General features: G+C 47.2%; 1 protein-coding gene across 2 annotated transcripts in view; it reads left to right on the top strand.

Annotated features, from left to right (window-relative positions):
- Positions 1 to 15,000, top strand: part of LOC125954585 (uncharacterized) — a 27,219-nt gene that overhangs the window by 6,040 nt on the left and 6,179 nt on the right. The gene's annotated exons all lie outside the window — the stretch shown is intronic.

Consider the following 15,000-nt stretch of genomic DNA (forward strand, 5'->3'; position numbering starts at 1 on the left):
AAACCGGACTCGTACCTTGTTCTGTATGTGGTAGCGTGTGCTGCGTGTGTGCTGTTCTGGTTCTAACGATGAGGAATGCAGATTTGAAATGTTATTTTGGCCTGCACGTTATGCTGGCGCTGTTCCTGCTGCTGCTGCTGCTGCTGCTGCTAGTGCTGTTGCGTACATGGGGGTTGGAAAAACGTTTATTTTCTCCACCGGAATGATTGCGGAGTAATGTTGGTTTAGCTGGTAAGCTGTCTTTTGTTTTATGTTTCTGACGTACTGCAGTCAGAGTTCCATTGTGTGCACCTCACGGATCCATGGCTTGGGAAACATCTAATTCAGCAGGAAGTTTGTATGACCAACGGTCTGCTTCAAATGCGGTCTTGTAATATCATTGAACAACCTAGCGTGTGGTAGTTGTTTGATTTGGTTCATGTAAATTGTTTTTTCGGCCAATACATTAATTAATGGACGCTTGCATTATAATGTGGAAATATTGTATTAGTTTAGCATACCCTTGTAGAGTATCATCAAATTTGCGTAAAAAAACTGTACAACGTTAGCTAGTGAACGATAATGTGTCCAAAATTATCAAAAGGATCCGTACAGTAGCTATGGGTTAGATACCAGTTTTTGAAAACGTGAGTTTTGAAAAAAAACGGCTTTAATGCGTTGATGTCATGTGCGACGTGTCGCTTTTCTATTCACTGTATCGTTGTTGCTTTTGTTGCGATTAAAAAAATGAAAATAAATACGTTTGCTCGCCGTTAAATACGTTTAACTTCCAATCCAATTTGTGTCACCAGAACCTTTTCACATTCGCTTTCTCATTCCTTCTTCACAAGCACTGCCTATTTTCATTGTCGCAAGCTTTAAACAGTAAACCTTATGCTTCGTAAGCGGCAGAAAACGATTGCAAAGTCTACACGAGGACTTCTACAAACTTCTACACGAGAAACAATTTGAAACTATTCGCAATGTGCAGATATTCTTCAAGTGGTAATTTCTTTGGTTACTAGGAGTAATTAATGTAAATGCCCAAGTAAAAAGTGTTGAACAGATAATTTTTTGATGCATAGAACTTTCATGTCCTTCAATATTACAATGTTAGACATGTTTGATGATTAATTGATCACAATAACCGTACTACAGCATTTGCAAAAAAAGCTAGTTTGTGTTTTTTTGAAATCATTCATTACTCCTGCTTTAAACGTTGTCATTCGGACTGCAAACATTGCTGTTACATGCACTCTAATGGTCGACGAACCGACAACACAAATCTTTGCCATTTCTGGTCGAAGAAATTAAATCAAAAGCAGTTGAAATGTCAAATGGATGGTGTGTCAATTCTCCCTTCCCATTCTCCCAGTCATCCAGTTATGGAATGTTACTCAACCGGAAACCGAACCCGGGGCGAGCTTTGGTTTCATAAAGCAAAAGAAACGAACCTCGGGCTTTCGCGTTCTGGTTATCTAATACCAGGGCGAAAAGAATGGGCATGAACGATGGGAGGCTCCACCATGGATCGGCCAGGTGGATGAAGTTTCGTTGTTCCTAAAAGCAGCCAACCTTTACACCGGTCCTGTCCGGTGGCCAGTTGACGGCCTGGGTGTCAGTTTTCATTCTCTTGCATGGGATTGTTTCCCTCGGAAGGAAATCGGGCCCCACTTTTACCCAAGAAATCACCATACCTACCACCCTTGGTCTGCGATGGGTTGGCTCGTTTCTGCGATTTTAAATCCGTTTTGCGTAGCTCGTAAAGCCATGCATACTTCTCCCCACTAGGCCTATGGGCCGCGGCCGTATGGTATTACCGGTACGTTGTGTGACGCTGGTGCTGTCCCATACCACTTGATGCCGCAATCGAGCGGCGAGTGAAGTCGAACCGAGTCGAGCTAAGAACATCACAGCCAATACCTGGCTGGGGTGGTCGGTTGGTCGGTCGGTCGGTCGGTCGTTCGGTGTTTTGGGATCGTATATTTTTAAACATTAAGAAAGGTAAGGTTCCAACACCTCAAACGACCAACACCCCCACCGACCACTGCACGGCTAACACTAGAATACGCAGCTAAAGTGTGACACCGTCACCGTGTGTGAGTGTGTTTGTGGTGTACGGTGGGTTTGCTGTTTGGCGCGAGGCTTTTTGACGGTTTAGTGCAATCAACGAAATTGTACATGGCGTACGGTCGTTTGGCCTTCAGGGAAGCAGCATACGCAGCAGCGGGGTCATGTCGTCACGTTGCGGGAATAAACAAAACTCAGAATCATGCTGTGAGTAGCGGGCTGGGATCCATTGGTGTCTCTTTCTTTTTCCGTCTTCTATTGAGCTGACCTGTCGCTCTTGTCCGACGACAACGATGATGATGATGATGTAATGTCATGCCCGCTTGTCGGTTAAGAATGAAGGACAACCGCCAGAAAGCCGGCTCTACTACCTTAACGTGGCTTGATAGGTGCCATCTTTTAGTGGCTGGCTCCCCCCCAAAGGTATCATCTGGCTTGCGTAGCACTTTTCGTCTGTTGACCAACCGACACAAACAGAGTTTGTTGTCGATGTTTTCACGAATGTAAGTTTCATTTACCGAGGACCTGCCGCTAGGTCACTCTCGAAAGGTCACACTCCCGGTCCCCGGGCCGGTACACCCGGCCCATAAACATGGTGAGGGTGATGGTTATAACAGTCTCCACCAACTCGCAAATTGAGCATCGCTTCTAGACTCTTGATCCAAAAAAAAACGAAAAAAACTGTTGACCACGGGACGGTGGTTCTTTGTCCGGTTCTCGTAGAGTGTTGCTGCAACACTTATGTATGGAGCTTTATTATGGCAAAGGTGGCGGTGGTGGCACATATACCAGGTACGAAGACATTCCACACCCCTCTCTACTCTTTGCTCTGGCGCACCGAGACGATGACTACGACAACGATAACTTCAAGCGAAGCGAATAGCTTCTTGTTCCTGCGCTGAAGGTATCGAGCGCAGAGCACACCGGGATATCCTTGGTATTTCCTTTTTCATGGTGCACCCCAGGGTGTTGGTTGGAAACACGGGAATGGAACATAAAAGGAGTAACGAGCAGCAGTAGCAGCAGCAGCAGTATCAAGACCAGACATTATGGCACTTGAGACCTTTTCCACGAACACACACACGTTGGGATGGCAAATGGTTTCCGTCGTTGGTGGAAAACTTGTACGATGGAAAAATTGGAAACAAAATCCACCACCACCACTACCACCACTACCTTTCTGGCGCTGGCACGTCCACCTATAGAGTCCTCGTTCGTCGATTGGCGTGACTTTCCTTTTTGGCGATTTTTGACTTCCACTTTCTTCGTCCGTCCTCCTTTCCGCTGTGTGCCATACATGCCATCGCAAACACTGCGCAATCAGGAAATGACCACCGAGAGGTGGTCGGCGGTGGTCAGGGTATATTTCCAATCGAATCGGAAAAACAGCGGCAACAGCACCACCACCACCACCACCACCACCAGGCACACCTTTTTGGACAAAGTGCATCACACACCGTTTCACGAATGCAGCGGCACATACTGCACCCCTTTACTGTTGTACAATGCCTTCCTTTAGTTTCCTTCGCATTCGCATTTCCTTTTCTCTCGGCGTTTTTCTTACAAATTAACACCGCCCAACGGCTTCACTGTGGTGCTTTCGTGTGGTGGACGGAAGGAGGAAAATAGCCAAAAGAAAAGCCTAACCACGTCCTCTCCCTAAAGGCGGCGCCGAAGTGTAGCAAATTTGGCAACGAATTAGCAACCAATCGTTCGGCTTTTATGTGAAAATGAACGGTTCCTTCCAATTTGAGTTTGAGCTGCTGATGACAGCGCAGTGTCCTCTGGATGGGGGAGAGTGTGTGAGGCGTGCCTGTCAACCGACCGGAGACACGCCGGAAATGGCATGTATGCTTATGTTGAAGTTGCATAAGTTATTTGTTTGTTTCCGTGAGTACGGTCAGGTGAGCGTCCGGGCTGCTAATAGACCGTAAAGACACCAAAGCCTACCTGATCGTTGACATTCACGCATCACGGGACTGTGCTGTCAATGAAATTGGTGGAACATATGGAAAGCGCTTGCTCGGATCTGTGACTGATCTGGAAAGCAGTCCCTAAAAGTGGTAAGATTATCTATCAGTCCCCAAAAGCTGTCGGTTCCATCACGACCGGTTATAAACTCTCGGCCACGGGAGAGCACGTGCGATGGGTGCGTACCTATCCCAACAACAATAACAACACAACAACATCTGCAGCAGCAGCAGCAGCAGCATGTGGAATCGTTGTTTGTGCAAAAGTGTGCCAGCCGTGCACGTGCTGGTAGGAGCGGCATCAAATCGAAATCAGCGGCTCAGAGGAGACGAGTCAGTCATGCACGAAAAGGCCTCGCGATCAAACTCGCGCGAACGTGCGCGATAAGGAGCACCGAACCGAACTGAACCGGGCCAGGCGCTAGGCCAGACCATCATCATTGAGCGCTAGAGAGATTGACTTCATTCAAGCGCGACGCGACGATGGCGACGACCACCACCACCACCGGATGGACGACGCACGGCCGGCCCGTAGGGGGTATCTCCTTCGATGCTTCGCGCGCCGATGCTTTCGATTCCGCTGCAAGCGGCAGCAACGCACACTGTGAACGTGAAGCGTAGTAGGCGGGCGGCCAGCTAGTGGGTATGACGTAGTAGCTTAAGGTATGCGAGACTGCTAGGCAGGCCCCGGTTTGTCTCCTTGCTAAGTAGTGGAGCGAAACCTGCGTTCGCAGCAGTAGTAGGCGCGGCGCTGCTTGACAACTGCAAAGATGCCACACCCTTCAGACTCGACAACTCGCCTCGCGCTTCTTGTATCCGTCTGGAGGATCTGGAGGCACCACCACCACTGTTGGTGCGTGCAGCGATGGGAACCTCGACGATCCGGAAATTGAGATGACCATAATTTGATGAGACAGTTGAACCTTTTTGGAATCATCGAACCGGAAGAGTCAAGCGGGCCACGGTACAGCCGTGACAGGCCAGTTGCAGGAGGGGGGTTTTCTCACCCTTTCGGAGCAGCATAACTTAATTTAAAAATATGGTTACCATTACCACTACCCCCCTCCTCCTTCCTCTTAAAAGCGGATCACCGTCGAATGGAAGGTGTAGGAATATGCATTTTAAAGAGCTTTTACCAGCCCTGGGGTTTTTGGGGCGGCACATTGGCCTTCAGCATTATCAGCTTCATGTTGCGATCGTGAAGCAATGTGAACTTATCATCGGGAGGAAGAATAATGCGGTACCAGATTATGCTATCTATCGCGCCAACCGCATAACTCGAAAGGTTATGTTTTATGGAAAAGACTCCCAATTAATCCTCATTAGCGCTCCGTTCGTGTTGTTTGTGTAGGTTGTTTCTCTTACTCTGTAACCCGATAATCGTTACAATCTCCTTTTGTGTGTGTACTTTTTTTTGCGTGAGAGAAGAACCAGAGCCATTTGGAATTTCGTTTTTGCACATGAAAAAAATGACGATGCGAATGGATCGTGAAAACATTGAACCCACTTTCGTGTTTCTTTGATAAATCTGTTTCGATTATTCCAAGTGACTTCTCGGTGGAAAAGCACACACACACACACACACACACACACTTTGCTACATTCATACGCTCTCTACTACAACGTGGCGTGGCAGAGAGAACACCTAGGACTTCTGTTAACTTGGGAGCGTGTTTTTGCAACATTCTTACCACAAAAGTTGATCCGTGCCAGCGTTGTTTGCGTGCGTTTTGTCGATATTATTGTGGCCGTGGGGTTGTTTCCGGCCAGATAAGTTCTTTCGCTTCCGACGCGAACGGTTTCGCGAACGCGAGAAGAACGAAAATTGGCGTAACGGTGTGGAGTGTTTCGGGAATCGGCATTGGGTATGGGGTGGACCTGCTCAGATGTCATAACCTCGAGCACGCGACCTTACCAGCAGCAGTAGCAGAAGTAGCTGCTCAACCCACAGACGACAGACGGGGCCTGCCCACTATCGAGAGTATATTAATGGGGCAATAAATGTATAAAAGAAAAGGAGAGCCCATAAGTGGGCAGCAGAGCCCCCTTTAGACGGCCACCAACACCAAACACGTGGAAAAGCAGGATTCGCTACACTTTCCACGTGCACGGCAGGGCGGCTTCGGTGGTCTTGGCTCGGTGCGTTTGCCGCCGCCCCGTTACTTGACTGCTTTCGATTTCGATTCGCCCCCCCCGACTTGATCGATTGGTGGTGGTGGTGGTGCGGTTGATAGCACCGATTGGCTGGGATTTGTCTTTCGGTGCGGGTGGGAGAGCGTTTGGGATTACACTGGTCAACAGATATCGCACGCCAGGTGAACACGCGACGAGATTGGGCAATACGCACCACCATCACCACCCCGCGCGCAATACGCAACAAGTGGACCGCAGGACAGTTCGTGGTTGATACGTTGCTCGAAAGCACTTTTCGCGGTGGTGCTACGCTGCGTATGGGTCATCGCCAGCGCAACAGCGGCGTGCGGTTGATTGGTTAGCAACCCCAGGGTCCGTCAATTTCCGTTTTCCGTTCGATGCACGCCCCAGACCACCCCCCCCCCCCCACCTCCCCGGAACACAATCATTTAATTAGTTCGATGGTTTCTCTTTGGACAGCGTGAATGCCCGATTGCAATCCGGCCGGTGTGTTTGGTGGATTGGATTTCTCTCAAGCTTTTCAGGGTATGAGATGAAGGAGGAGGAGGAGCAGAAGGAGGGACGAGAGAGGCGATAGTGTCAATAGAAGGAAGCGTACCAGCAGCGACGACAGTTCGCTTCGATTGTTGATGGAGAAGGAGTAGCGTGATGAAAGCAAACTTGTATCTTATTAGCTCGGGAGGCGGTCTGCATTTCACACCTTTTCGGAAGTAGTTTTCAAGTCAATCATCGACGTAGTTTGCACTTTTATGGGCAGGGCCTACACTGATTATAGTGCGTAAAAGAAGGGAATTTCGAATTAGTCCGAATTCTCTTTCGCTGATGGGGATATGGAATGCAGCATCATAATTTAGGGAAATGTTGATTTAAAAACATTGACATCGTATCAAAGATGTACTCATATGGTTTTCGATTTTTTAATCGCATTGTAGCAATGAACGTACGGTGAGATGGACAATATCTATGCATTCGAGCTATCTTCCACTATTCACGGAATATTTTTACATGCTTAGTTATTTTTTCTATTCTTGAACAGGTTTGTCTCTATTTTTTTAACAGTTAATTCTTCTTTTACAAAAGGAGTATCTCTATTTGACTAGCAATGATAGGATATCACGTTTCAGCAATAAAAAAATATGTGGGAAGGAGCTCATTCAGTCGTCATTTTACAGCGCCTGAATAAACTATGAAGTTGTTTGTTGATCCTTGATATAGAATCGTGAAACTTCCACTACGGATAAACACTTTGGAAACAGTTCCAGCCCAGGTGTTCAACTAGGACAAAACTAACAGACAGAGATCGTGAAAGTCTAACTAGTCTTCAAACTATCTTCAAACTATCAAGTACTTCAAACTATCAAGTGTCGCGCACTGTTTACGAGCTTCTGAAATGTTCGAAAAGAACTGGTTTGAAGCAACAACTCATCTTCCATCACGTCACGTTCTTTTCCGTTTCGTTCAGAGTAAAAAGGAAATTTATTAGTTCCACCGAAATTGCAGGTACAGGTACAGTTTGCATGTCTGGAATTTGCAAGGACATCCAGCAAATAATTTAAACATTCCAACCTCGTAAAGCAAGATAGTCCTTTACTAGGGCGAAAGAGGGGTTGGGAGTGTTATTCCACAACTCATATTGGGAATGTTTGAGTGTGTTAAAGTTGGTTGGGTTATGATTTTTTCTACTAAACATTAATATCGTGGCAGAAATTCTGGCTAGTAGAGATTGTGCCAAATCAGATGTTATTATCAAATTGATAAATTAATAAAAATATGCAAGAGTTAATATGCATGATTGTATATGGAACACGCATTAAATAAATCAAGACATTGTGCGTGTTTGACAAAATCTCTTCGCTCACAAATAAACGGTTTAATTCACCCATACATCCATCTTCAATGTACCTAAGATGAAGATGAATGTTACGCATTGGCAACGGACGCGGCATTGCGATCAATCTGCGATCAATCCGCTATCCATCCCCACCGATGTACCCATCTGTTTGACACAACAAACAGCGACGGTGTAGCTTTCCACGCAGGAAACGATAACGATGAGGTATAACGCTCAGCATTTCCTTTTGGCGCTGCTTTGGAGCGTCTGGGGCCCCCATCGTGAGCATGCAATAGTTATGATTACATGTTTATCCTCCTCTCCGCCGTCGGTGTGCGAGCCTGGCCGGATCGGAAACACTGCGGGAAAATTGCATCGGAAAACCGGATCAGATGCTTCGAATGGGAGCAGAACCGGTTGGTCGGTCGGACGTCGGTCGCAAGCTAATGGGGCATGCTCTTTCTCTCTCATCGTTTCTGTTATCAAAGATGCTATATCGTGGATGTTGCCGCTGCTGCTGCTGTGATCATTAGCTTTGATTACGGTGCGATGTGGTGTTGTTTGTGTTGATAGCTTTTGATGTTCGAGTATACTAACACTCTGCTAAAGTACAAGGCTCCAATAAAGAGCTGGGTATGGTACATTGGTTAAGGATGCCTGTAACTAAACAAGAACCATGTGCATCTTCGTTACAAGAAAGTAGCCTCAAGTCCAATCCTTGATGTGGAGCAACTTCTTTAGAATAAAAGAAAAAATATTTCTTTTTTCATATCTGACACCAACGGTTGACATCTGATCCGGGTTCCAAAGCTGTCAATCCCGCCTGATTGGTAATTCGCATTTGAAATCGATGACATCAATCGAGCGACTGCAAGCCAAATCAAGGATTCCGGATTGTCCAGTGGTCCAGCGAAAAGCACACAAACACGCGTCCGTACGAGAACAACGTGTTGACACAACTCTCGCGGCTGGTAGGTGGGATGGAATCGGCCAACAAAACCAACACGAGTCTAGCGCTGTTGCTGCTGCTGCTGGTGCTGCTGGTGTGTCGCGAATGACATTCGCCGACGATGGCCTCGTATTTTTCGCGTTGCAATGTTTGATTAAGATGCGAGAAGTGGCGTACAAACGGTGCTGCGGGCTCACCCACCTCCCCCTTGCCACTAAGGGTATGTCATGTGATCACTCGTTGTGGCGAGCTTACGCGTTGGTGACATGATAAAATGAGCTTCAAAGATGTCTGACCAGTAGCGTACTTTGATCTGTTTTTCTGTTGCTGTTCATGACATCTATTATTAAAATTAAAGATTATCTTGAGATTTTTGCCGGTATGTGAAAACTCGAACCCCTCTTAAAGCTTATCTCTTTTAGCCTTCCGGTGCCGCTGTTTTAGTATCGATTTCTGGGCACGGTCCAGCGCGGATTAGCATGAAATTGGCTGCAAGCGCGCGCACACGTCATACATTATTCAGACCAAGTAACTATTTGCCTAACCGGCGCGATGTACGATTGTAAGAGTAAATTACTTGAGCGCAATTATTATTAATTGCTCTCTCTTTCTCTCCCGCTACGGCTGCGTAGATTTCTTGCCTCTGGCCTCACTGGCTGACTGGCTGGCTGGCTGGCTGAGTATCGAGCATTGCGCCTTCGCTGTTGCTACCGCCGCTAACCGTTCATTCAACCGTGACCGCGACGAAGATCGAAGAGAAGATCGCGCCGCGCACATCGACCGAATTTAAACGAGGGAAATTGATGAAACATAGAAAATAAAAAAATTAAAACACTATACACACATACGCACAGTGCAACGGCGAATCCATCCGTCTCTAAGGGGTGGCACACAAATGGAAAGCAAGCTGCTGCAGCGCAACCGCGATGCCATTACACTATAGTGCCGTTTGTCTATTGCTTGTAGCAGGCTTCTGTTTGCTCGAGAGTGAAAAAAAAACCCGGTGGCAGCAGAAAGTAGGGGAGGGAAAAACAACGGTCTAAGAAGGCGAGGAGCGGAGCGGAGACACCGTAAGCTGGGCACTTTTCATTTCAGCCGATTTTTTGGGCTAACCATTTTCGAAGCCATTCAGCAGCGTCAGCGAAACGGCCGGCCACCACCGTTCGTTTTTGGGTGAGTTTGACGGTTGTAAGAAACGAAAGTTTTTGAGTGTTTCTCGATAAGTGAAAGTGAAGTGAGCGTTTTGGGAATGAGATGATGATGATGGTGTGGGAACACGCTGGTTGGGGTCCCTAGCTGGCCGGCCGGCAAAAGTCGTCGTACATTGCATGTGCAGAACGAGAAACGTTCCGAACGGTCCTCCAGGTCGCCTTCGGGATAATAATTAATCAAAAATCGAAAGACGTTTCAATCTGCATCTCGATAATAATTCGGAATAGCCGTCATCGCGGTTATGCCAAATGCAAAACGAATTGATCGGTGAATGGTCATTAATATTATGGCAACTCATGTGTCCATCTACGAAATATTGAACATTCGTATTTGGTTATGTACAAATTGTTTTCTGTTTTCATTTGATTTTCAAAATGTTTCAACAAATGTTTGCTTTAAAAACCATTTAAGTATCTCATTAGTAATCATGAAACTGTTCCTCGTGTTATTGATATCGATATTCATTGCATTTGTAGCATTTATTTCGATCAGCATTTATTAGCATTAAATCAGCATTTTGTCGGTTTTAATAACTATAATCTGAAAAAAAAACAAATATTTTTGTAAATTGATCATGTTCGTTATTGGCCAAGAACAGTTAGAAAAAGTTAGACCACTCTTTCCTGCATGAGTTGCACTGATCCAAGATAAAAACCGGTAATTCATTTTTAATTCCTACGTGGCTGTTCCTTTCGGTTGCTTTTTTGGGCCGGAATCACTCCAGCGTTTTACATCCAGCAATCATCCTCGGATGCATCGCTCTCCATTTTCCTTCACTTGCTTTACGATCGATCAAATGATATTGGACTGATAATTATTGACAGACGAACGATGAGTCCCAGAAGGATAAGAAGACGTATCCGGTACCACCATCAGTGACGGCTTCCAGTGTTGCTTGACGAAGGTAGTGATAGAGATTATCACTTGGTCGATCGACGGCGGATGTGCTAATCGGACATTGAACACACCGTGGCAAAAGAAAAGGCTTAAAAAAAATGCGCGAAGCGCATAATTGCGATGGAAGATTAATGCGCCCTCTCGACACTTTTTGGGAGGAGGGTGGCTTTGGGAAGCGGGGACGTAATCGCCACCGGCACCGATTGCAATCTGCAACTCTGGCATTCTATTGAAATCTCTTCGCACCGTAACTTCGGTCGTGAGGATGCTGCTGCTGCTGCTGCTGCTACTGATGATGATGAAACTTGGGCAAATATTAATTCGAAATCGCACCGTGGAACATCACACTCCCCGGTGCTTCTTATGGTTAATCCCACGGGCGAGCAGGCTGGCTAGTGGCTAGTTAGCGAAAGAGGTACTCAACGGTGTCGCCTTTACGTTCCATATTTTCACCATTCGTGGTGTCACCCAAGAGCGAAGAGAGATGCTGCTTCTCTATTTCTTCGTCAAATACGGTAGCAATGGTTCCCACTGGGAATGTGTCCGCCGTAGGAGGAGGAGAAGGAGGAGGAGATTGTCTTTCAGGGCAGCTTTCTTTAGCAGCGAATTCAGCTGCTACCCAAACTCTGTTGGGTGGCCGTACTCGGAGTGCTTTAGACTCTGCTTCACATTTAACAAATTCGCACCTTCACCCCTTTCTGGGCACTCGCCCCACTGGGTGTGGTGTGATGAGAAAGGGCGATGAGGAGGTGCCGGTATTGTTGATTGTGTGCGACGACAAAATGGACTCGCCGCTGCCCGCTGCCCTGTATGCCAGGAGCTAGTGAATGATGTCCAAACGCATCTCGCAAGATTAATATCTATACCCTCACAGACAAAAGACGGTACTTTCATAGTACATTGTAGTGAAGGTCTTTTCACCGTGAATGGGATAAGAGGGTGTCAGTGGTCAGGCCGCACAACCCCTCTGGTGGTGGTCTCACAATATGTCGTCCGGTCATTTGCAGTCTCATCGAGTAGCCCACGATGAAAGTGTTGTGTTGTGATGCCGCGCATTGCGTCGATCGCTACACCGCCTACCGCCTGCTGGGGGGGGGCCTGCTGCGATCATCTAGTGGTGGCGCCATTGGTGCAGGTTCACGAATCGGTTAAAACCGATTCACGCTCCACGGTGTGTCACATGGGGGCGCATTTGTTTTGCTTTCGATTAGACCATTAATTGCTCCTTAGTTCTGGCCGATTAGCTTCGGTGTATGCCTTGGGGGCACAATCGATAATCAGTGTTGTACTTTTAAACGATCGCCTCTTTCTCTCTTTGGCACACGCACCCGGGGGAGGGAGGTTTGTTTACATGTCTTAGCATCCAATTGAACGCCTACTTAGGCGCTCACCCGACTTCGAAAGTCTGGCCACAAAATGGCGTAGCGAAAGGGGGCTTTCCGTGTACCGAACGTTTCGCCGACGGTCAAGTTTAATGCCTCCAAAACCCCATGTACTTCTCCTCTGGGGGACTGCTGCTTCTACACGCTCTGGGGCTATGTTTATGTTTGCTTTGTTCGATTCGATCACCTTCTAGTGATTGAGAAGCCAAAGGGAAGAGGGAGGGAAGGTTGCCTGCACTTGACCGTGCGGCGCAACAACGGGCGGCAGTACTGCAATGCTAACAATCGAATGCTTATGGGGATTTGAATTCCGAATGGTCCGACTGATTGCGTCATTCGATTCACTCCGATAGAGCTGCCTATCTGGCTCTGTGCGTTATCTGCGCGGTCAATTTGGCTTCCATCGCTTAACCATCAACGCTTAACACGTTTAAGGTGGTCAATTGCATTGCATAAGGGCCCCCGTCTAAAATGGTAATTAAAAGAGACTCAACGCGCTTGGCGCATTAACACTCATCGATCATTAGCTGATGATTGCTGATGATGGGATGGCCTTCCGAAGATGAGCACACCACCACTGATGCTTATTGCGAGCGCATAAATTGAGCTGGTGCGAAAGATGAAAATAGAAAATGGGATGGGTGTGTTGGTTGAGAAATTGGAATTCGATTTCGTAGTTTATACGATAGACTAACGGGGATCGGTTTAGATGCGCTCGGGTCGGTTCTCAGGGGCTGCTTTTGCCCTTCTTTTCTGTGCACCTGCGCCCTGCCCTATGCAAAGCACATTGGCCACGTTCCATAGCTAAAAGGGCTACTTAATCTTGTCACAGCGCCGCCGAGGGCCCCTGAGCCACCAACCAACCGGGAGGATGTAGAGACCTACTGCCGATGGGGTGGTACCGGTTTGTTGGTTCTCCCCCAAGACGCGGACCAATAAATAAAGAGGTAACGGAGCTTTCCTTTATCGGGGCACCCGATCCCCGCCGATGGCGCGGGGTGGGGGACCCTTTCCCAATTCAATCGGCACCACTCAAGAAAAGTGGTTCTCCAACTGCAACTCCAACCGCCGAGAGACTGGTGGCGCACGGTGACGACGTGAGTCGAAACCATAATCAGCACCGCGAACCGTGTGGCTGGCTGAAGGTGTAAATCCGTGGGATGGATTGAAATTCAAATGTGTGTTCGTGTTCGTCATCAATCGCGACGATGAACGTGGCGGTGTTTGCTCCGGCAACTGTTCCGGGGAACTGTCCCCCCGGGGCGGTCTACTGGCTGTTCCTGCTATTGCTTCTGTGACACGCGGCTGTCGCGTCCCATTGCTCTAGAACCGGCTGTGTGTATGTGGTAGCGACGACGTCATTCATCCGGGGGGAGAGGCGGTTTAGTCGGGGAGGCATCGCGAAAGGTTAATGTACCTCTCGCGCGGCGCTGGTGTCGCCACTGCCGCCGCCACTGTTGCCGCTGCTACGCTAGCTTGCCGGTTGGATGGAATGGTGTTAAGTGTTATTCGCACCTGATTTTCGAAGGCTCGCTAGCAGCAGCTAGTGCTGCTCCTTCTGTAGCAGTCGTCTCGGAAAAAATGGAGTTTAAGCGGCCGAATGTTTGTACTCCTTCACCGCTCGGTCCATTCCTCCCTGTACACGGCCGCAGGTTTCGCCGTCTCCGCTGCTACACTCTGCTGTTTACACGGTTTACCCACATACATAAATTAAAGACGTTTGTGGAACACCACATTTCGTATACATATATTTATACCCATTTCGTCGATAGGAGTAACAGTTCTGGTTCTGCTGGTAAGCGCTTTTGGCTGTTTTCCATGTTCGAGAAGGGCCGAGCGTGTTTCAGCGGGAGTGCCCAAACTCTGTCACACGGAACGCAGATGAAGGCAATGAATTGAACATTAGCATGTGATTAGATATTTTAATTGTCGTTGCCAGCCAGCGGCGAGTGGGCTAATTAGTTAGCATAATTGGGACACTTCTGTCTGGGCAATTCTGGTGGGGTTATTCGCGGGTAATCGTGTTGCTGTCGTGGCCCTTATGTTTGTTTTGTTCGGTGGGAATGTTTATTGCTTCATCGGGTTCGTAGCTGTAGCCCTTAATTTTGCTTGTTATTTGATGTACACTCAACGATGTCTGCATTGCGTATTCAGTTTAGTGAACTAACTTTTGCTGAGATCTTGCGTTGGGTAACAGAAAGTCACAGATTTATCTTATAATCGTCCGCATTTGCATAAAAAGATTACATTTTGAATAGCCGCTGTTGATAGTTGGCCAGTTATTTGTTGCGATCTCCATGAAACCAAAGCGGAATAAAACGAAATAAGGTAGCTGAAATAATAGAGCATCAAGCATGCCATGCAGTAAGCAATGACAACAAACGCTGGAGTAAATATGAAATTCTATTTATTTGAAAGGATCATTTTTAAGAGAAAATAATAGTTATTCAAAAGAATCTAAAACAACGCTTGGGATTCAAGGTAGTTGCTTCAGTTTGATATCCGTTAATAATCATTTTCACTCCTAGTTCTCCTAAGTTCAATTCTCATGTACTA

The sequence above is a fragment of the Anopheles darlingi genome, chromosome 3 (genome assembly GCF_943734745.1).
Source record: "Anopheles darlingi chromosome 3, idAnoDarlMG_H_01, whole genome shotgun sequence".
NCBI lineage: Eukaryota > Metazoa > Arthropoda > Insecta > Diptera > Culicidae > Anopheles > Anopheles darlingi.